We start from the raw sequence: 23,421 nt of genomic DNA on the forward strand, positions 1-23,421 counted from the left end.
AAATTCTATTTGGGTCATTTTGATATTTTCTGTATCTTCACTTACCACATTCAATCTATCTTCTTGAACATATAGAATAGAGTCATAATAACTTTTACTATCCTTACCTACTAATTTATTACCTATGTCAGTTTTCCATTGGTTTCAGTTGATTGGTTTGTTGTTGTTGTTCTGGATTAAAAATTGTGAATTTTTAATTGTGTGGTGCTAGATATTTGTGTATTCCTATAAATATTCTCGAGATTTGTTGTAGAACCCAGTAAAATTATTTAGAAACAGTGTGATCCTTTCAGATCTTGCTTTTAAGTTTTGTTATGTAAGGACAAGAGCAGCATTTAGTCTAGTACAGGGTTTCTTAACCTTGTCACTATTGACATTTTGGTTTGGGTAATTCTTTGATTTGGAGGGCTGTTCTGTGCATTGTAGTATTTGTAGAAGTATCATTGGTCTCTATTTGCTATATACCATTAGCTTCTCTTCAGTGTGATGACCAAAATGTCTCCAGACATTGCCAAATGTCCCTTGGGAGGTAAGATTGCCCATGATTAAGAAGTATTGGTTTAGGGCTAATCACCTTCCCACCCCTCCCCAGGCCAAACTTTTCTGAGCACTCTATCTGGTGTTTTGGGTATCATGAGGTTTTCCACTTTGGGAAGTTGGAACAGGAACTATTTCTGGCTCTATGTGAGACGAAAGGGTTTTTCCCTCTAACCCTCTTGGGTGTTTTATCCTGGCTTCAGGTGGTTTCTTACTTAAAACTCAAGGAGGACAGTGCAGATCTCCAGAGCACTCTTAACTCTCTGTCTGTGACTGTCTCTGTTTCTCTGAGAAGCTCTGTGATCTCTAGTATTCTGTTCTGTGAATTTTAGGTGCCTTGGCTTCCCAGCCTTCCAACTCTGTCTCATTAACTAAGAAAGTCAGCCAGGATATGTCTATGTCCTCTCTTTTTGTATCACAACCTGGAGACTTTAAATAAAAACTTAAATGCTTATTTGTTTATTTTGAGAGAGAGAGAGAGAGAGAGAGAGAGAGGCAGAGAGATGGGGAGAGAGAATCCCAAGCAGGGTCTGCACTCTTAGTGCAGAGCCTGACGTGGGGCTCAAACTCACAAACAGCAGCGAGATGATGACTTGAGCCGAAATCAAGAGTCGAATGCTTGACAGTCTGAGCTACCTAGGTTGCCCCAGATACTTTCTTGAAGGAGTAAGTTTGGGCAATCATAGAGCTTACCTCACTTTTTCATTTCTCAGTGATTATTGTCCTTTCAATGCCTGAGGTCTAAAGTTTTGAAAAATGTTTTTTTAGTGTATTTCATCTTTTTTAGTTGTTTTAAATAGATATAAACCTGATCTCTGTTACTACATTGTGGGTGGAAGCAAAAGTTAAAACTATTCCATTTTAACACACAGACATATACAGAGTGCATATATATGTAATGGTATGGGTACACACATATGGAGTATACTTTTCAATGTTTCTTGAAACTGTAATCTTGGCTTATTGCTCTTTTTACTTGGTAGCTATGTTGTCCAATGTACCTGTGACCATTTAAATTTAAATAAATCAAAACTAACAAAATTAAAAGCTAAGTTTACTTTGCAACAGCCATATTTTAAGTGTTCCATAGCCACATATGTCTGATGGCTACAGTATTGGGCCATCACATTTCTATCATCACAGAAATTTATATTGGGCAGTGTTGTCCCAGAGTCTATTTGGAAGAACTAATTCAAGCTTGTGACTGTAATTATTACTTGTTCTCTAAGAACTCCAAATCTGTATTTTCACTGTGGATGTTTTTCCAACATTCCAGATCCGCATATCTAACACCCGTATATCTCTACATGGCTTCTTAAACACATTTTCGTCTTAAATTAAACTTACCAGGGTCTTTATTCTGCTCAGTTATGACCTGATTTTCCCTCTTAGTGAGTGGCATCATCCACTTCCACCCAATTACACAGGCAAGAAACTGGACATTTGCTCTCATTTAATGTCTCATCTTATCAGTACTGAGTTCTATCATCTAAAAATCTCTAGTAGCCACATGCTTAACTATAGCACCCCTTTTCCTGCCTTTGTTTTTTTTTTTTTTTATTTTTATTTATTTTTTTTTTTTTATGAAATTTATTGACAAATTGGTTTCCATACAACACCCAGTGCTCATCCCAAAAGGTGCCCTCCTCAATACCCATCACCCACCCTCTCCTCCCTCCCACCCCCCATCAACCCTCAGTTTGTTCTCAGTTTTTAAGTCTCTTATGCTTTGGCTCTCTCCCATTCTAACCTCTTTTTTTTTTTTTTTCCTTCCCCTCCCCCATGGGTTCCTGTGAAGTTTCTCAGGATCCACATAAGAGTGAAACCATATGGTATCTGTCTTTCTCTGTATGGCTTATTTCACTTAGCATCACACTCTCCAGTTCCATCCACGTTGCTACGAAAGGCCATATTTCATTTTTTCTCATTGCCACGTAATATTCCATTGTGTATATAAACCACAGTTTCTTTATCCATTCATCAGTTGATGGACATTTAGGCTCTTTCCATAATTTGGCTATTGTTGAGAGTGCTGCTATGAACATTGGGGTACACGTGGCCCTATGCATCAGTGCTCCTGTATCCCTTGGATAAATTCCTAGCAGTGCTATTGCTGGGTCATAGGGTAGGTCTATTTTTAATTTTCTGAGGAACCTCCACACTGCTTTCCAGAGCGGCTGCACCAATTTGCATTCCCACCAACAGTGCAAGAGGGTTCCCGTTTCTCCACATCCTCGCCAGCATCTATAGTCTCCGGATTTGTTCATTTTGGCCACTCTGACTGGCGTGAGGTGATACCTGAGTGTGGTTTTGATTTGTATTTCCCTGATAAGGAGCGACGCTGAACATCTTTTCATGTGCCTGTTGGCCATCCGGATGTCTTCTTTAGAGAAGTGTCTATTCATGTTTTCTGCCCATTTCTTCACTGGGTTATTTGTTTTTCGGGTGTGGAGTTTGGTGAGCTCTTTATAGATTTTGGATACTAGCCCTTTGTCCGATATGTCATTTGCGAATATCTTTTCCCATTCCGTTGGTTGCCTTTTAGTTTTGTTGGTTGTTTCCTTGGCTGTGCAGAAGCTTTTTATCTTCATAAGGTCCCAGTAATTCACTTTTGCTTTTAATTCCCTTGCCTTTGGGGATGTGTCGAGTAAGAGATTGCTACGGCTGAGGTCAGAGAGGTCTTTTCCTGCTTTCTCCTCTAAGGTTTTGATGGTTTCCTGTCTCACATTTAGGTCCTTTATCCATTTTGAGTTTATTTTTGTGAATGGTGTGAGAAAGTGGTCTAGTTTCAACCTTCTGCATGTTGCTGTCCAGTTCTCCCAGCACCATTTGTTAAAGAGGCTGTCTTTTTTCCATTGGATGTTCTTTCCTGCTTTGTCAAAGATGAGTTGGCCATACGTTTGTGGGTCTAGTTCTGGGGTTTCTATTCTATTCCATTGGTCTATGTGTCTGTTTTGGTGCCAATACCATGCTGTCTTGATGATGACAGCTTTGTAGTAGAGGCTAAAGTCTGGGATTGTGATGCCTCCTGCTTTGGTCTTCTTCTTCAAAATTCCTTTGGCTATTCGGGGCCTTTTGTGGTTCCATATGAATTTTAGGATTGCTTGTTCTAGTTTCGAGAAGAATGCTGGTGCAATTTTGATTGGGATTGCATTGAATGTGTAGATAGCTTTGGGTAGTATTGACATTTTGACAATATTTATTTTTCCAATCCATGAGCAGGGGATGTCTTTCCATTTCTTTAAATCTTCTTCAATTTCCTTCATAAGCTTTCTATAATTTTCAGCATACAGATCCTTTACATCTTTGGTTAGATTTATTCCTAGGTATTTTATACTTCTTGGTGCAATTGTGAATGGGATCAGTTTCTTTATTTGTCTTTCTGTTGCTTCATTGTTAGTGTATAAGAATGCAACTGATTTCTGTACATTGATTTTGTATCCTGCAACTTTGCTGAATTCCTGTATCAGTTCTAGCAGACTTTTGGTGGAGTCTATCGGATTTTCCATGTATAATATCATGTCATCTGCAAAAAGCGAAAGCTTGACTTCATCTTTGCCAATTTTGATGCCTTTGATCTCCTTTTGTTGTCTGATTGCTGATGCTAGAACTTCCAGCACTATGTTAAACAGCAGCGGTGAGAGTGGGCATCCTTGTCGTGTTCCTGATCTCAGGGAAAAAGCTCTCAGTTTTTCCCCGTTGAGGATGATGTTAGCTGTGGGCTTTTCATAAATGGCTTTTATGATCTTTAAGTATGTTCCTTCTATCCCGACTTTCTCAAGGGTTTTTATTAAGAAAGGGTGCTGGATTTTGTCGAAGGCCTTTTCTGCATCGATTGACAGGATCATATGGTTCTTCTCTTTTTTTTTGTTAATGTGATGTATCACGTTGATTGATTTGCGAATGTTGAACCAGCCCTGCATCACAGGAATGAATCCCACTTGATCATGGTGAATAATTCTTTTTATATGCCGTTGAATTCGATTTGCTAGTACCTTATTGAGAATTTTTGCATCCATATTCATCAGGGATATTGGCCTGTAGTTCTCTTTTTTTACTGGGTCTCTGTCTGGTTTAGGAATCAAAGTAATACTGGCTTCATAGAATGAGTCTGGAAGTTTTCCTTCCCTTTCTATTTCTTGGAATAGCTTGAGAAGGATAGGTATTATCTCTGCTTTAAACGTCTGGTAGAACTCCCCTGGGAAGCCATCTGGTCCTGGACTCTTATTTGTTGGGAGATTTTTGATAACCGATTCAATTTCTTCGCTGGTTATGGGTCTGTTCAAGCTTTCTATTTCCTCCTGATTGAGTTTTGGAAGAGTGTGGGTGTTCAGGAATTTGTCCATTTCTTCCAGGTTGTCCAGTTTGTTGGCATATAATTTTTCATAGTATTCCCTGATAATTGTTTGTATCTCTGAGGGATTGGTTGTAATAATTCCATTTTCATTCATGATTTTATCTATTTGGGTCATCTCCCTTTTCTTTTTGAGAAGCCTGGCTAGAGGTTTGTCAATTTTGTTTATTTTTTCAAAAAACCAACTCTTGGTTTCGTTGATCTGCTCTACAGTTTTTTTAGTTTCTATATTGTTTATTTCTGCCCTGATCTTTATTATTTCTCTTCTTCTGCTGGGCTTAGGCTGCCTTTGCTGTTCTGCTTCTAGTTCCTTTAGGTGTGCTGTTAGATTTTGTATTTGGGATTTTTCTTGTTTCTTGAGATAGGCCTGGATTGCAATGTATTTTCCTCTCAGGACTGCCTTTGCTGCGTCCCAAAGCGTTTGGATTGTTGTATTTTCATTTTCATTTGTTTCCATATATTTTTTAATTTCTTCTCTAATTGCCTGGTTGACCCACTCATTCGTTAGTAGGGTGTTCTTTAACCTCCATGCTTTTGGAGGTTTTCCAGACTTTTTTCTGTGGTTGATTTCAAGCTTCATAGCATTGTGGTCTGAAAGTAAGCATGGTATAATTTCAATTCTTGTAAACTTATGAAGGGCTGTTTTGTGACCCAGTATATGATCTATCTTGGAGAATGTTCCATGTGCACTCGAGAAGAAAGTATATTCTGTTGCTTTGGGATGCAGAGTTCTAAATATATCTGTCAAGTCCATCTGATCCAATGTCTCATTCAGGGCCCTTGTTTCTTTATTGACCGTGTGTCTAGATGATCTATCCATTTCTGTAAGTGGTGTATTAAAGTCCCCTGCAATTACCACATTCTTATCAATAAGGTTGCTTATGTTTATGAGTAATTGTTTTATATATTTGGGGGCTCCGGTATTCGGTGCATAGACATTTATAATTGTTAGCTCTTCCTGATGGATAGACCCTGTAACTATTATATAATGTCCTTCTTCATCTCTTGTTACAGCCTTTAATTTAAAGTCTAGTTTGTCTGATATAAGTATGGCTACTCCAGCTTTCTTTTGGCTTCCAGTCGCATGATAAATAGTTCTCCATCCCCTCACTCTCAATCTAAAGGTGTCCTCAGGTCTAAAATGAGTCTCTTGTAGACAGCAAATAGATGGGTCTTGTTTTTTTATCCATTCTGATACCCTATGTCTTTTGGTTGGCGCATTTAATCCATTTACATTCAGTGTTATTATAGAAAGATACGGGTTTAGAGTCATTGTGATGTCTGTATGTTTTATGCTTGTAGTGATGTCTCTGGGACTTTGTCTCACAGGGTCCCCCTTAGGATCTCTTGTAGGGCTGGTTTAGTGGTGACAAATTCCTTCAGTTTTTGTTTGTTTGGGAAGACCTTTATCTCTCCTTCTATTCTAAATGACAGACTTGCTGGATAAAGGATTCTCGGCTGCATATTTTTTCTGTCTAGCACCCTGAAAATCTCGTGCCAATTCTTTCTGGCCTGCCAAGTTTCAAAAGAGAGATCAGTCACGAGTCTTATAGGTCTCCCTTTATATGTGAGGGCACGCTTACCCCTTGCTGCTTTCAGAATTTTCTCTTTATCCTTGTATTTTGCCAGTTTCACTATGATATGTCGTGCAGAAGATCGATTCAAGTTACGTCTGAAGGGAGTTCTCTGTGCCTCTTGGATTTCAATGCCTTTTTCCTTCCCCAGTTCAGGGAAGTTCTCAGCTATTATTTCTTCAAGTACCCCTTCAGCACCTTTCCCTCTCTCTTCCTCCTCTGGGATACCAATTATGCGTATATTATTTCTTTTTAGTGTATCACTTAGTTCTCTAATTTTCCCCTCATACTCCTGGATTTTTTTATCTCTCTTTTTCTCAGCTTCCTCTTTTTCCATAACTTTATCTTCTAGTTCACCTATTCTCTCCTCTGCCTCTTCAAGCCGAGCTGTGGTGGTTTCCATTTTGTTATGCATTTCGTTTAAAGCGTTTTTCAGCTCCTCGTGACTGTTCCTTAGTCCCTTGATCTCTGTAGCAAGAGATTCTCTGCTGTCCTGTATACTGTTTTCAAGCCCAGCGATTAATTTTATGACTATTATTCTAAATTCACTTTCTGTTATATTATTTAAATCCTTTTTGATCAGCTCATTAGCTGTTGTTATTTCCTGGAGATTCTTCTGAGGGGAGTTCTTCCGCTTGGTCATTTTGGATAGTCCCTGGAGTGGTGCGGACCTGCAGGGCACTTCCCCTGTGCTGTAGTGTATAACTGGAGTTGGTGGGCGGGGCCGCAGTCAGACCTGATGTCTGTCCCCAGCCCACCGCTGGAGCCACGGTCAGACTGGTGTGTGCCTTCTCTTCCCCTCTCCTAGGGGCGGGATTCACTGTGGGGTGGTGTGGCTCGTCTGGGCTACTTGCACCGTGCCAGGCTTGTGATGCTGGGGATCTGGTGTATTAGCTGGGGTGGGTAGGCAAGGTGCTCGGGGGCAGGAGGGGCAGGCTTAGATCGCTTCTCCTTAGGTGATCCACTTCAGGAGGGGCCCTGTGGCAGCGGGAGGGAGTCAGATCCGCTGCCGGAGGTTTGGCTCCGCCGAAGCGCAGAGTTGGGTGTTTGCGCGGAGCGAGCAAGTTCCCCGGCAGGAACAGGTTCTCTTTGGGATTTCGGCTGGGGGATGGGCGGGGGAGATGGCGCTGGCGAGCGCCTTTGTTCCCCACCAAACTGAGCTCTGTTGTCAGGGGGCTCAGCAGCTCTCCCTCCCTTTGTCCTCCAGCCTTCCCGCTTTCCGAGCAGAGCTGTTAACTTATGACCTCCCAGACGCTAAGTCGCGCTTGTTGTGGGAACACAGTCCGTCAGGCCCCTCCGCTTTTGCAAGCCAGACTCGGTGGCTGTGCTTGGCCGGCGAGCCGCCCCTCCGCCCCGGCTCCCTCCCGCCAGTCCGTGGAGCGCGCACCGCCTCGCCGCCCTTCCTACCCTCTTCCGTGGGCCTCTCGTCTGCGTTTGGCTCCGGCGACTCCGTTCTGCTAATCCTCTGGCGGTTTTCTGGGTTATTTAGGCAGATGTAGATGGAATCTAAGTGATCAGCAGGACGTGCGGTGAGCCCAGCGTCCTCCTAAGCCGCCATCTTCAGCCATTGATCTTTCCTGCCTTTGTTAAGGCCCTGTCTGCTTTGTGCCTTGATTCCTGTGTAGGTCTGCTAACTGAATTTTTCTCTTTCCAACTTCATGCCTCCAGTGAAAGTGCCTCAGTGCTACCTAACTTCAAGGATGTGAAAGAGTGTGATCCTACTAAGCTCCTGGAAGGAAGAGAACCAGACCTATTGGTAAATGTCACTAATGACTATCAAAGAATGTAAGAAGATAACTACCAATTCATTATTTTTATATCCCTAATTTTGAATTTATTTTCCTTCTAGATCTGGAGAATGGGTTGCCTCCAACTATTTATTAGACTCCCTTGTGTTTAATGTCACTCATCCTTGGCTTAGCTAGCTTGTATATGCAATCAAATTATCATCACTTTATTAAGTGTGGTGGGGCTTTTTAACCACTCTGTGAAAAGAAACAACTGATATTATTTGATATTCAGGTATCTGCCCTAGAGGATTTTAAGTTGATTTTTCAGCACTTAGCACAGAGCTTGAAACATAAACGTATTCAAAATGTTTCTTGAATAAAGTGAATGTGCTTTGCATATTAAATATTAAGTATTTTATCCTCCCAACTTTACTTTAATAATAGATCTTTTTTTAAAAAACCACCCCTAGAGAAAAGCATGGAAAGATTGAAATATTGACACTGATTATTTCAAGAGGTAGAATGGAGGGAAGGGGAAGTTTTTAACTCTTTTTAAAAAAAGATTTTTCTGTTTTTTTTTTTAATGTTTATTTATTTTTGACAGAGAGAGTGTGAGCTGGGAAGAGGCAGAGAGAGAGACACACACAGAATCTGATGCAAGCTCTAGGCTCCATGCTGTCCTATGACAACTGAGCCACCCAGGAGCCCCTCTCTGTATTTAAAAAAAATTTTGTTTATTTATTTTTGAGAGAGAGAGAGAGAGAGAACGAGCAGGGGAGGGACAGAGAAAGAGAGAGACACAGAATCTGAAGCAGGCTCCAGGCTCTGAGCTGTCAGCACAGAGCCCAAAGCGGGGTTCAAACTCATGAACCGCCATGAGATCATGACCTGAGCTGAAGTCAGATGCTTACCTAACTGAGCCACACAGGTGCCCCTTTCTCTGTATTTTTAAATTTATTACCCAAAGCAATGTATTTAATTTAATAAATCCAGGGAGATGAAAACAATAATAATAAAAATTCTCCATATTCCAAAACAAAACTAGAACAAACCACTAATGGCAGCTGGGTTGTGGACTGATTAGATGGGGATCCAGGCACTTTCTGGAGTTAAGACTATGGCTAGATAATAGCTCTAAAAAGAAAAACAGGGAAGACAAGGAAGGGAAAGGATTCAAGTAATGGAAAAGGTGTACTGATGGTTGTAACCACTCAATTCTGCAATTATAGTTAGAGAATAGGCACACACAATATGCAGACAAATGGATATGGCTATGCTCTTATAAAAATTTATTTACAAAAATCAGTCAGCGGGCTGGATTTAGCTCATATGCCACCATAGTTTTCTGACTTCTGTATCAGAGGAAAGGAAGGATTGAGGTAAAATTGGCAGTAATCTGGGATTTGAGCAATCAGGCCTGCCTGGAGCAAAGAAGTTCTTTGCATTCAGGGGCTTCCAGTGATAAGTATTCTGGTTCCCCGTGATGCCTCCAGCTGTACTACTATGAGCTACTGAGACCAAAACTGTGAGTTTCCTTCCATTAGCCATATTAATAATCACACCTCTTTGGGAAGGTGTGTGACTAATAAATTCAGTCAAAAGTTAAATATTTCAACTAACATAACTTACTTTAGATATTATATACAAAGGTGAATTTAGTTATTACCATCATAACCTCAAACAGAGAGCTGATGAGGAGAATGGGCCAGGCCAGGTCAGGCCAGGCCAGGCCAGTGGGAGTCTACTTCATTTCCTTGTGTCTTTCAAGGTGCTTGTATCATCCCTTCATTATGTCTGTGGCTTTGCTGACCTCCTTGCAAAACTCACTGTTTGAATTCATTCTTGATAATGCTTTTTTCTTTTGGGCCATTTCTTGCCTGCTTGGTCTCCATGCAAGGCAGGACCTCTCTCTTGCTTCCTTTGCTCTTCCTCCTGCTATTGGGACTTTAAGTTATCAGCCTGTCAATGGCTCTAACATTAGCACCCTTGATGTGTTATTTCTGTTGTGTAGATGCTTTCTCATTGCACTCACTTTGTGAGTCTTTATTTTCTGCTTCTCAGGACTATGCAGGCATGCATATAAAGGATGGTCCTGGAGTTGCCTTCCTAACAAACTCCATGAAAAGTATAGGGCCCTTTCTCTCAGTATAATCTTTAATTTTGGGGTAAAATAGGAGTCTGGGCTCCTATTAGTGGGCTGTCAGGGCAAAAGAAAGACTTTCATATATATTATCCTTGTGTCTTGGATGTTTTCTTGCCTCTTTATTTCAAAGCAACCTTGAAAGATGAGAAGATCAGAGTTTCTCAGTGCCCTGAGTGTTAGCATCTGTGGAAGAGCTGTTTGGTTGTATTTTTTTTTTTTTTTTACTGCAGTTCCTATAGCTGTTTCTCCTGTCTAATGCTCCCTTGCAGGGGTAAACTTAAGAAGATGAAGTGTTCTGACACCGTCATGCTGAAGCCCAGTAGAGGGCCCTCAGAGTCTTTTTTTTTAATGCCAGAATATATCCTGCTGTGGATTCTGGCTCTGTTAGGGTCATTAGAGAACCTCACCCACCCAGAGAAGGTCCTAACAGAGGTGGAGAAAATTTTGTTGTATGGAATGATGTGTCATGAGATTTAAAAAATGTTCACCTTCCAGGAGAGTTCCCACTGCTGATATTATTTATGCATCTATTGATGTCTTTGTTTGCACTGAAATTACATGGTATCTTAGTTGTCAACATAAACTGAGAAGTAATAATGAAATATTAACCAAACTTTTTATGCTTGTGCTCTGGATTGTTCTATCTATGGGCAATAAGCTAAAAGGTTCATGACATTATGTTGTAGATAAACTTGGATGAGAATAAATATTTTACAAATGTAGCATCAGAAGATTTATGAAATGGCCTTTTTGGGACTGATCCCAGTACCTGACCAAAGAGAAGAATGGCCTGATTGAAATGTGTTCTCTCATCCTAATGTTTGGAAATAGGCATGAGAGCACACGGTCCCAGAGTTCTCAGTTAGCTAAGCAGCTAATGTTGGCCCAAGAAGAGTATAAACTCGGTCCAAAAGCATTCCATTCAGTCTTGGGGAAGAGGTAAGACTCTTTCAGGTTTCCAGTGTTGGCCATTAAACTTTATTTCATAGGTCTTGACTTTACAAACTTGAGTACCATGCCATGAGTGTTTAATTTAGTCAACCTCATTAAGAGTGACAAGAAAACTAGAAATAATTACAGATAATAAGAAGGCTACATTTTCTGTCTGTATTCAGGAGCAGTCATGAATAGGATACGAGGACACATAAAGGACTGCAGTTGAGGATCTGGTGAAATAAATATCAAGGAATGGAGAGGTCCCTTGAGGGGTTGGGAGAACCTACTGTTTTGGGGTTGGGCCCTACATGAAATATGTGGGAGCAAGATTTTTCCCAGCATGGAAGCCCAATCCAAACTTCTGATGGGATTATGGGTATCTACAGAGTATTATGGGGATTACTGGAATCTAATTCTCATAAGAATCATAGAAGAAGCCCATGGGGTTGAGCCACATATGTCCTTGTGCCCAACTCCATCCACTTGAGATATGCCTCAAAATCTAAATATAGGACCCTGGTGGGGTCTTTTATGAGGCTAGGGTTTTCCTGAGAAAAAACTCTAGACTGAGTGAGTGAGGGAGGCAGGGTCTATCTTCCAGAATAGTGAAATGACAAGAGCACTAGCATCTTTTGGTCCTAGGGTTTTTAGACCTGGCTTTGCTAGTTTGCAGCAATGTAACCTTAAACAATTTACCTTTCTGTGTTTCATCTTCCTTCTTTTTCTAGAAAATTAGGGAGTAGTATTCCATAAGTTCCAAGATACCTTCTAGGGCTAGGTAAGGATTTGAAGAAAAAAATAAAAACTAACTAGCAAGGAGAGGTATGACTTCTTCAAATATGCCCCGGATGATCACTGGCTAGCATGGCCCCTACTGAGTACTCTCCTTTGCTTTTTTGGAAGTTAGTTGATTCCTATGTTATTGTTTTCCCCCTCTGTCTAAGCCAAGCCCTTCAGGTCTGAAATTTGGGGGAATTGTTGAACAAATGTCTCCTCCCAGTCTCCACAAATTATGGCTTTGAGTGAGTTCGATTCTTTTGGTCCAAACTTCATGCTACAGCCTATTTCAGGATCTGTCATCTAGCTGGTTGTAGTCATTCCTTGGCTCTCTTTTATAGACCAGGTCAGCCTATACTTTGTCAGTGGGTCTAATGAAGGCACAAAATGCAAAAGGAGACTTTATATGAGGAATAGTAAATATGTGACCCATGGGCTTCTCCTTCTGCTTCTGAGTTCATGACAACCTCAGAGTCCTTCTCAGCACAGTGTTCGAATCAGTAACTCCAGATTAAAGTTGGCTTATTAAATGAAACATGTGTCATCCATAGTCTTTATCTTAGTATTGCAATGACACCTCTGCCAATTTTGTTTAACTGTGTATTCCTAAAGCATACTGATTACCGGCCACAGGGAACCTAGTCCTCCATAACCCTCACTAAGATTTCCTGTATTCCCATCACCACATAGCCATCTTTGTTTTGTTATTGTCTATGTATGAGAATGATGCCTATCCAGTCTTCCATATGACCGTTAGTCCTTATCCCATGGGAAAACACACCTCTTCCACTTGCAAATATCTGTCAAAGGCCAATTACTATCAAAACATAGCAGCTGGTGGGAGAAAATATGCTACCAAATGGTTTCCATGGTTTCAGTAAACTCTCGTGAAATGTTCTGTTATAGAAGATGGTAATTTCAGTAGAATCCAATGACCCTTCTGTTGTATAGACTGCAAATGTTTAGTATTCATATATACTAATAAAAATATCTGAAAAGCTGTTTTTTTTCATTTGGAAAAATGTCCAGATGTCATTTCAACATTACTATATGGATCACAATCTTGTTTTCAGGAAAGAAACTCAACTTAAGGTCAATTCTGACCTGTGCTTACTTGGAATCAAAGGATTAAAAAGCTAGTCTAAAAAATTTTGTTTCAACAATAATAAATATAGCATTATAGATGTCAGCTGCTGATATTGGATAAAGCAATACCCTCAAACTAACTATGCTGTGAGTTTACCTCTTTCCCTTATAGGCATACACTTTTTAAGAATGTCTTTTGCAGTCTGCCACAAGGTATATTTGTATATTAATTTTCAATAAAGTCATCAGGAAAAGAATGGTTGGTACCTGATGGACAAATATAATTAAAAAAATCTTCTCTTAACCCAGAAATCCTCTTCACAAAGGTAATAGAGAAAGAAAACACATTTGTTAATGAATAAGCATTAGCCAGAATGTGCCACATGTGACAGGCAATTTGTTAAGAAATTGCAGATTGAAAGGAATCACACCCCCTTATAGAGTCAAGCAGATATGAACCATTACATATATGTTTTCAAGATAAACAATAACTGATTCTTAAATAAGAGGACTTGACAACACCATTTGTTACACATAATTCATGCTAACTTTACCTGGAAATTGGGGTGACCATCTGTGTTAGATAAATTGCTTTATCCAGAGAAAAATAAACTTCTTATCTCTTTATATCAAGACGTAGTTCTGCAAATTTGAATATGGTGCCCACTGAAATTTGGCCCCTACTCTCTAACAGAGAGTGGGAGATGGGGGTACTATCTTCTTTGATGTTGGCATTTCAAACAGATGGTTCCTTTTTAAAGTTTATTTATTTATTTTCAGAGAGAGAGAGAGCATGAGTAAGACAGGGGCAGAGAGAGAGGGGGACAGAGGATCCAAGTGGGCCCCATGCTAACAGCAGAGCGCCTGATGTGGGGCTCGAACTCAGGAACCATGAGATCATGACCTGAGACTAAACCCAGTTGCCTCCCCAACTCCCCTAAAAAAGAATGGTTCAAACAGATCATAAAATAGACAAAAGACCAGCTGACAAAGGCCCATTTGGTCTTCAAAAGGATTTGTATACATTTCAAAGAGCTGAGAAAGTACTTACAATTTCAATTTTTTAAAGGTAAATGCTCAAGGAGAAAGGAAGAGAGGAAAATCTCTTCCCCTTATTTTCAACAGGGAGAATCAACTTATTTTTCATTTGTATTTGTGTTCACTCATCTAAACACTTGAGTAAGAGGAATCTAAGAAGTCTGAACAGAGCTGTAGGAGCCAAAATGGTGAAAGAAAAGAATGTACCTAGAAAATGGGAGACCAGGTATGTGGCTTACCCTTATACACCCAAACATTTCCTGGCAGTAAAGAGCTCTATTTGCCTAGGAAGGAAATGGAAACTCTAGGGATTAAAGGTGGTATAGAAGGGATGAGAAACCAGTTTCACTGAAGCCCAACCCACTGTTCTTTACATTCTTCTTCCCAAGCCTGTGAGCTAGAACTATTATTTAGTTGATTTCTTCCTGTTGATATTGAAGACATTTAATTATGCAGCTCCTTTCCATCTTTTCTATGTTTATTGTTCACTTTGTCCCAGTTTTTCTTCAAACCTCAGCTTATTACAGGTTTTAGCCAACATCATACCATTTTAAAAATAATTCTAAGACCTCTTTTATATTCATACTTAATGAGGCATCTTATTTCCAACTTTTCTACTTTTTTAGAGATTCTGGGGTCATCAGCGAACCTCCAGGGCACCTACACTTGTCCCTCCTTATTTAGTCTTCTTTTTCCTGTTCTCATTTTGAAAACAATCTCATATAGCACTTATTTGAATATGTTTATTATTTAAGTCAAGATTTGATACTAGATAATAAAAATTATTTTAAAAATCTTCCAAATTTGTGAGTCACTTTCTTTTATGGAGACCAGGGTAAAGAATCAATTTTACCTTTCTTTTGAATGTCTTGGAATTTGGCTTCCCAGGTGGTATATATTCTTGACTGTATCAACTTCCCCTTTTGCCAGCTGTTGGAAAATCCAAGACTTTCCCTGAAGGGTTTGACATTTCTATTTAACCAAGTCTTTATTTCCTGTTAGAAAAGCAGTTTCATCGGGTTACTTTCTATACTTTCAGAGAGAAACACATTTTGGAAGCAAAGTCCAGACTTTCACAGATAAGATTTGACCAAACGAGGTGTCTTGATTATTAATCACCTACATCACTTGTAGAACATGTACTTAAAAAGTTAGTAATCTATATCAAGATTTCTTTACATATTTTTTCAATTCTCTATGTGATCTGTGGTATAATTATAGATTATATACCGCACCTTACAGCCCCATATTTCCTAAAACCAAATGCTCTGCAGCTTCCTTCTACTCTCCAATGTATATATTTTCTTGTAGGTGTATATTTCCTTGACAATAAGATTTATGATGTATTTCTCCTAATCAGCTGTTTTACTTGAATCTGGTCTCTATTTCCTCTGCTGTATTCCAGCTGTATCCTCCTAACTAATCTTGATGAAATCTGTTGGGGAGATTTACTGCTTTCTACCTCATAGTCCACTTGTTTTAATACATTTTTTAAAATCATGCTGAAACTTCTATAATGGACAGAAATTGTCTTTGTAGTTATTTTTCCCTATGGTGCCTGTCATAAGGTTTTTGATACATAGGTGGGTGATAACCATAAAAAAAAGAGTGAAGATAAAGTCTGTTAGTACCAATTATGAATTAACATAGGACCAATATTTGAAAATATTTTTTTTATTGTTAAGCTGTAATAGAGTAATCAGGGAAATAAGGAAACAGGATACTTAATTTAGAAGTGAAAACAGGACAAGTAGACCAAAATTAATGGACAACTCAGAGACAAAGATCAAACAAGAGTAGTCTAGATATGTTTATAGGAATCAGAAACAACAACAACAAAAAGGAAATATATATAGGACAGTGTGATTTATAAACCAAAACTAGTTTAGAAGGACTTTTATAATTGGTTATTTTATCTATGAATCCATGTATGAGTAACACATGAGGCAATAGTGAGTGGAGTTCTTATCTACCACCCTCATGATTCTGAGCAGAATTATGTCTGATAATCCCATGCTTTGGACTCTAGCTTCTCAGCCTTTGAATATATATTGTAGCTTATTTCAATGGTAAGTGGGACAGAAAAAAGGTACTTTTATTTATTTCCTTCATTAGGAGGATGGGAAAATATCCTGAGTTTAAAAACTGATTTTTAGAAAAAAAACAGAAGCAAACAAAATCTTCCTTTGAATATTCAATGAGGTTAAGGCCTTAGTAAACTTTGTTTAGTTTAAATTTGTTATGAGCATATAGTAGATTACTTGAACTGAGGTGTATCTTTCAGTGATGGGCATGTTCTGCCAGGCACTTAACCTCTTTATTAAAATGATTACTAAAATAGCTCAAATTCAACAAGACATTTAAAGCAAGTTATAGGATACAAATACAATGTAAAATAAAGTGTCTTCACTTTTGAAGGATTTTGTCCCTTTTTAGGTGAAGTTAATCATGGGTAGTATCTACGGAAGTATTTTGGGAATTAAAGGCCTTAGCTCTTAAATATAAATCCTATTCCATAAGCCAATTCTGCCTATCCATTAGGCCAGCCTGGCCTTGGCAGAGAGGCTTTCCCAATTTGAAAAGTAAGATAAAAGCAGACTATGGGGAAAATCATATTGTTTGACCTGTGTGATGATGTCCCAGAAGCAGGAAGGGAGGGTACTTCCTGTAAGTGGGTTCAGAGTAAGCAATCCATCCAGAGACCAGAAAACTTTTAGTTGTTGGAGGGAGAAATAAATTATCCCACCACTGTGCTCCAGATGCTCCTGGTGCCATTTGGATGGAACTTCTTTCTGAGAAACAAATGAAAAACATGCTTTTCAACACTCCTGGCCCATGCTTCTTTCAAGCATAGCTCTGATCCCCTCTTCTAGGAAACTGACTTGAGTTGCTGGGCCAGGTTAACTGGGTGTTAGCAATTCCATCCCCCAACCCCCACCCCGCTTCGACTTGTATTGAAATAAAAACCACTATTTGAAAATACAAACGTAAGAAATAATTTTTTACCTTGTTAATTACAGGAGGCTCTTGGGATATTTTTTCTTTGCCTATAGTGATTTTTTTCTGCCTTTGCTGACTTTTTTACTTTGGAAAGTTGCCACTCTTCCTTTTGCTGGCATTTCTCAGGTTGGTGTATAAATATGTTAGCAATTGTCTCTATACACCAGGAGTTTGGGTGGCAGCTGTGGTTGATCTCTTATTGACGATTTGCAATATGTGGTTCTGTACATGGGAATCTTTAATATCTACCTTTAAATAGGTAGATATTTATCTCTCAACCATCTTTCTAAATATCTTATATTTGGGAAAAATCCAAATTTATTTAAAAATGAACATATGTTAGCCTTTTTAAGTTAATTTGTTCATTAAGCAAATATTTGTAAATCACTCATCCATTCCTAGACACTCTCCCAGGCCCTGGAGATATAGAAATGAGCAAGACAGAGGTGGTAAAAAATCTCATGGATCTTACATTGTAGAAAGAGAGGGGAGTGATGAGACTGAAAATGAATAAAGAAGTAAATATACAAATGCCATGATATAATTTAGGTAGCTATAAATGCTCTGAGAAAAATAAAATTGGGGGATAAGATTAAAAAATATTGGAAATGGGGTGAAAAACACCACTTTGTGTGGTCTAGAGAGATATCTATGGAAAAGTGACATTCAAGCTGAGACTCCAGTGACAGCCATGTCACTGTCTCTGGGGGTAGAGTATCCAGGTAGAGAGACTGTCAATGGCAAATCCTCATATAGAATGAACTTTGCAGTTTCAAGAAACTGCAGGCCATTGTAACTGGAACTAATAAATGATGAGAAGAGTGGAAGGGATGGGATCTGAGAGGTAGTGTCTCAGGATGTCTTCACTTTAAGAAATTGAGAACTGGGACTCAGACTGGATTAGACAATAAGGAAATTATCTCACAGGGGATGTTTGAAGATAGGCCAGGCTCCAGGGTTAGTTGACATCATCAAAATGATCTATGACATCATTAAGATGCAGGTTTTCTCCACCTCTTTACTATGCTATCTTTTGGCAGCTTCCCTTATGACCTCAAGCTGGTTGCGGTTGGTTTAGATACTATATGCAAGCACAATACATGGAGGAGAAGAAGGGGATTCCCAGAAGCAAATCATCTAATTTCCTTTCCTGTATCATTTGGCTGAGTTTGGATCCCAAGCCCATTTGTTTAAAAAACAACGGTAAGAATGGAGTTACCATGTTTGTTTATTCTCAGTTGTTATCAAAATGTGGTCTCTGAAACAGCAACATGAGTATTACCTGAGAATTAATTAGAAATTTAAGACTTAACAGAGAAAAGCAAATATCATATATTTGCACTTACATGTGATACCTAAAAGCAAAACAAGACAAATGAATAAACAAAAAGTGGAATCAGGCCTATAAATATAGAGAACAAACTGATGGTTGCCAGAAGGAAGGAAATGGTGGGGGGAATGGGCATAATGGTTGAAGGGGATTGGGAGATACAAGCTTCCAGGTATGGAATGAATAAGTTACAGGGATAAAAGGTACAGAATAGGGAATATAATCAACGGTATTGTAAAACATTGTATGGTGACAGATGGTAGCTATACTTGTGGTGAGCATAGTATCACATATAGACTTACCAAGTCACTATGTTGTAAACTTGAAATTAAAGTAACATTGTGTGTCAACTATACTTCAATTTTAAAAAAGAAATGCCAGACGTACAGAATCAGAAATTCTGTAAGTGGCATCCAGTCATTAATGCTTTTATAAGACTTCCAGGTGATTCTGATGTACACTCAATTGTTATTCTTAGCTTTAAAGCATGTAGCAAAGAGAACAAGGTATTAATTTGTGAGATATATGGACAGTTGTAACCTGTCTCTAAGTTTGAGAAAGTCAAAGAAAAGTGATTAGCAGTATTTCTACAGGTAAACACAGGCTAGGGAAGCTCATGCCAATTTTACCATGTCTTAAAGGAAAAGGAGAGAGGAAAGTAGATTTTAGTTATACCTAGAACATTAAAGCAGTGCCTAGTCTAAGTAAATTGGTGGCATAAATGAAAGGTCACCTGGGATTTGAATAAGATTAACTCAAACTCCCATTTCAAGCCCTGGAGCAATCCAGTGTCTTCCAGAAAGTTTATAACTTTTGGACGTGAGGTTTGTCTTCCTTCTTCTTCTTTTTAAAACTTTCAGAAAGCAGACATTATTTTTTTAGAACAGTTTTAAATTTAGAACAATTGAACAGATAGTACAGAGAGCTCCCAAATGCCACCCACCTGTTTCTCTATTATTAACATTTTATATTAGCGTGTTACATTTGTAATAATTAATGAACCAATTTTGAGATACTGTTTTTAACTTAAGCCCATAGTTTATTTAGATTTCCTTATTTTTATGCAATGTCCTTTTTCTGTTCCAGGATCCCATCCAGGGTGCCACCTTACAGTTAGTTGTTGTATGTTCCTCTTGGATATGATGGTATCTCAGATTTTCTTATTTTCCTGACAGTTTTGAGGAGTACTGGTCAGGTATATTGTAGGATGCTTTTAGAATGAAATTTGTATTATGCTTTTCTTGTGATTAGACTAGGCTGATGGGTTTTTGGGAGAAAGACCAAAGACATAAAATGTCATTATCACTGAGGGCACACATCAGTATGATTTATGAATACTGATGTTGACCTTGATCATGTGGCTGAATTAGTGTTTCTCAGATTTCTCTATAGGGTGGAATATCTACATAATTTATTGGTAATTCTTCTGCATGAGAGATTTGTCTCTTTTCCCCATTTATTAATTTATTTAACCATCCATTTATGGTTTTTATTTTTTGGGTTATAATCCAACACTACTTTATTTTCTTGCTCAAATTATTTCAGCTTTGGCCACGAGGGACTCTTTTAGTTTGTTCCCGTGCCTCTTTAAATGCCACTGGAAGTTTTAGTTAGGGGAGAGAGATTCTTTGATATATCTGCTGAATAGAGAATAGATTGTAAACAAAAGCAAGAATAAATATAGGGAGGAATTTAACCTAGAGAAAACTGAAAATGGCTTGAACTAAAGGGGTAGCAATGGAGATAGTGAAAGGTGGCTGGATTTGGAATATGTTTCAGAGGTAGAATCCACAGTGTCAGCTGATGAATGGCATGTGGGGGTAGGGTAGAGAGCTGAAGGGAATGAAGGAGACAAATCATGGATAAAAGTAAAGGACCAAAGGCCCAAAGAATCAAGAGTAATAGGTGAGTGGTGGTGCTATCAGGTGAGGTAGGAAAGTTGGCAGAGGATAAGGTTTTGAGCTTGAAAGTAAATTTCTGTGCTGGGCATGTTAAATTTGAATGCCTATTAAACATGCTAGACACATTAAGTGAACAGCTCCCAGGTTTGCAAGTTGATAAGTAGGTTTGAACACGGGAAAGGTCATGGTTGGAGGTGTAAATTTGGGAATGCTTAGCACCTAGATTGTATTCAGAGTCATGATAATGGTATTTAGAGTTCTGTAGCTACATGATAATGCTTTTAGGGAGGGGAGAAAGACCCAGTAAAGAAGACTATGAAAGAGAAACTGATAGAAAAAACCATGGAGTCGGATGTCATAGAAGCCAAGGTAAGAATGGATTCAGAAAGAATGGATTTTCAGTAAGAATGGATTCTCAGTGCAGAATGCTGCTGAGAGATTAAGGAAGATGAAAGCAGAAGATTTCTCATAAATTTGGCAAAAGGGGTGTAGGTGGTAATTTTGAAAAGAGCTATTTTAGTGGAGTGGTGGGGATGAAAGTTTGTTTAGAGTGGTTTCAGAAAGAGTAGATAGTGAGAAAGTAGAGAATGATTATTGGCAACTCTACATTAATTTTATTGTAAGAGGTATCAAAAAATGGGATAGTAGCTGTGAGGTAATGTGGGTGTTGGTTCACAAACCAGCCCTCTTGGAGGGCAAGGAGAGACTGAATAAAGAGGCAGACTATTCCAGATTGGTAGTTTTTTTTTTTTTTAAGTTTATTTATTTATTTATTTTGAGAGAGGTTGAGAGAGAGAGCAAGCAGGGAGGGGCAGACAGAGGGAGAGATTGAATCTCAAGCAGACTCCATGCTGTCAGCACAGAGCTTGATGCAGATCTGGATCTCATGAACCATGAAATCATGACCTGAGCTAAAACCAAGAATCCTCATGCTTGACTGACTAAGCTGCCCAGGCACCCCAATGTAGGTGGCAGGTTTTAAGAAGCAAGGGAATTTGTTTATAAACCTCATCTTGGGCAGCTGAAAGATGAGTATATCTCTGCATCCACTTGCCAGAATCTTAAATGTTTATAAGGAGGCCTTAACTGGGTTCAGTCATGTAATATGTCCAGATGGTCTCAATGACACCTTATTCTCTCAAGGCTGTGTCCTTGGTCAGCCTCTAGTATAGGGAAGGCAAAGAAAATGCATATTCCAAAGACAAAAAAGTGAGCAAGGAGCCTCTGATTGCCCCAGTCCAGCTTGGAGGTCAACCAGCTGTCACATCCTTTTGATGACCTCTTCAAATTTTTTTTAATGTTTATTTATCTTTGAGAGAGAGTGAGAGAGCGCGTGCACGTGCACACACTCATGTTGGGGAGGGGCAGAGAGAGACTGAGACAGAATTCGAAGCAGGCTCCAGGCTCTGAGCTGTCAGCACAGAGCTTGATGCAGGGCTTGAACTCACAAGCCCTGAGATCATGACCTGATCCGAAGTTGGACGCTTAACCAAATGAGCCACCCAGGTTCCCCTTGATGACCTTTTTAAATAGTGGGCTCAAGGAAGATTTTTTTTTAAAGATGTGAAATATTTAAGTATGCTTGTATGTCAGTGGGAATGATCCAGCAGAAAGAAGTAAAATGATAATTAGAGAAGAGAGGAGATTGTTGTTATTTAGCAGAAAACAAAGGGACTTCAGTATGGGATGGTTACATTTGAGAGGGAAAGAGGATATGAGAATGTCTGAATATTGAGAAGTCCTAGGAATTAAAGAGAGTAAGTAAAATATGCTAAAGGCAAACTTTAACTTAAATTTAGGACTTGGGTTGCTACAATTCTGGTGTTTAAATCTGTAGCTAAGTCTGGATAGACATCTTTTCTTCATGTATCTTAAACTGAAGGGTTGTATAGGGATGAGTGTCCTGAAAAGATGCAAAAAAATACAAATGAAAGTAAGCTAAATTGAAAAGCATGCTGGCTAAAAATTTACCAAGGGAGATTGTAGGAATTAACTATAGCAAGATAGCAGGAGTATAAACAACAAAAAAGGGACATTGAAAAAAAATCAAATGACAATTTTAATTGGCTTCTGAAGGGGAGATAACTTGGATCAAATTGAAAGTCAGAGAGGAAGGATGGTTAATTGGACATGGTTATTTATAAGTTTGTATGTCTTAAATTTCTTTGTCTATGAAAGTACCAACTATGTTATGCTTACATAGGCAAGAATTGTGAATGAAAAAACTAAGCACATTCTGGTGATTTTTCAGAAGTATACTGACAGTATCACCTTTGAAGAATTGCATTGTGACCCTTTCAAGACAAGAATGAGAACTCTGCAGTTGACAACGTGGCCTGAGGGAAGAAAACGAGAAGGACAATTACCAGGATGCGGGAGTAGCACATGTGCCACGCCACATCATTCCAGACACTACATTCCCCCTTCCCAATACCTCATTTCCACCCTGTATGCATACAAATATTTCTTTCAAAGATGATAAAGAAGAAGGTAGCTATTTTCGAAAGCTGATAGAATGGGATGGTTAAGAATTTGGGCTTTGTGTTTCTTCTCAGTTTTATTACTCATTATTTAACATTTTTCAGCTAAAACTTTCTCATCTGTCTAATTATAATAACAACAGTACTCTCATATTCCATGAGATTAGTGTGAGGTTTACATCCAAATCATACCCAGAATCACACCTTTTTAAAGAAAAAATACTTTCATATACGGAAGAGGAAGCAAATAACAAATGATGAACTACAATGTCTAAGCTGTTTTATGTACATTCTAATATTTATTATTGTTATAAGTCTTGGAGTTAGTTGGTTTTGTCTCCATTTTACAAATGAGAAAAGAGACGTTGATCAAGGTAATTATCCAAATCCACTCAACCAGAGGGTTAAACCCCTGTCTGTCTGATTTATAAACTATGCTTTTCCCCTTACATAATGCTACCATTCACTTCACTGATTTTAAGTTGAGGCCCAAAATAAATTAAATAACCAACATAATTGTGATTTGTATTTGTTT

At 38.7% G+C, this 23,421-nt stretch overlaps 1 long non-coding RNA gene across 1 annotated transcript; it reads left to right on the top strand.

The window, feature by feature from the left end:
- Positions 1 to 18,292: 18,292 nt before the first annotated feature.
- On the top strand, positions 18,293 to 22,929 carry LOC125168733 (uncharacterized). Its single transcript, XR_007153272.1, has 3 exons — positions 18,293 to 18,378; positions 19,592 to 20,775; positions 22,658 to 22,929. It is a non-coding gene; the product is annotated as an uncharacterized LOC125168733 (long non-coding RNA).
- The last annotated feature ends 492 nt before the right edge of the window (positions 22,930 to 23,421 follow it).

This window comes from Prionailurus viverrinus, chromosome B3 (assembly GCF_022837055.1).
Source record: "Prionailurus viverrinus isolate Anna chromosome B3, UM_Priviv_1.0, whole genome shotgun sequence".
In the NCBI taxonomy this organism is placed as follows: domain Eukaryota; kingdom Metazoa; phylum Chordata; class Mammalia; order Carnivora; family Felidae; genus Prionailurus; species Prionailurus viverrinus.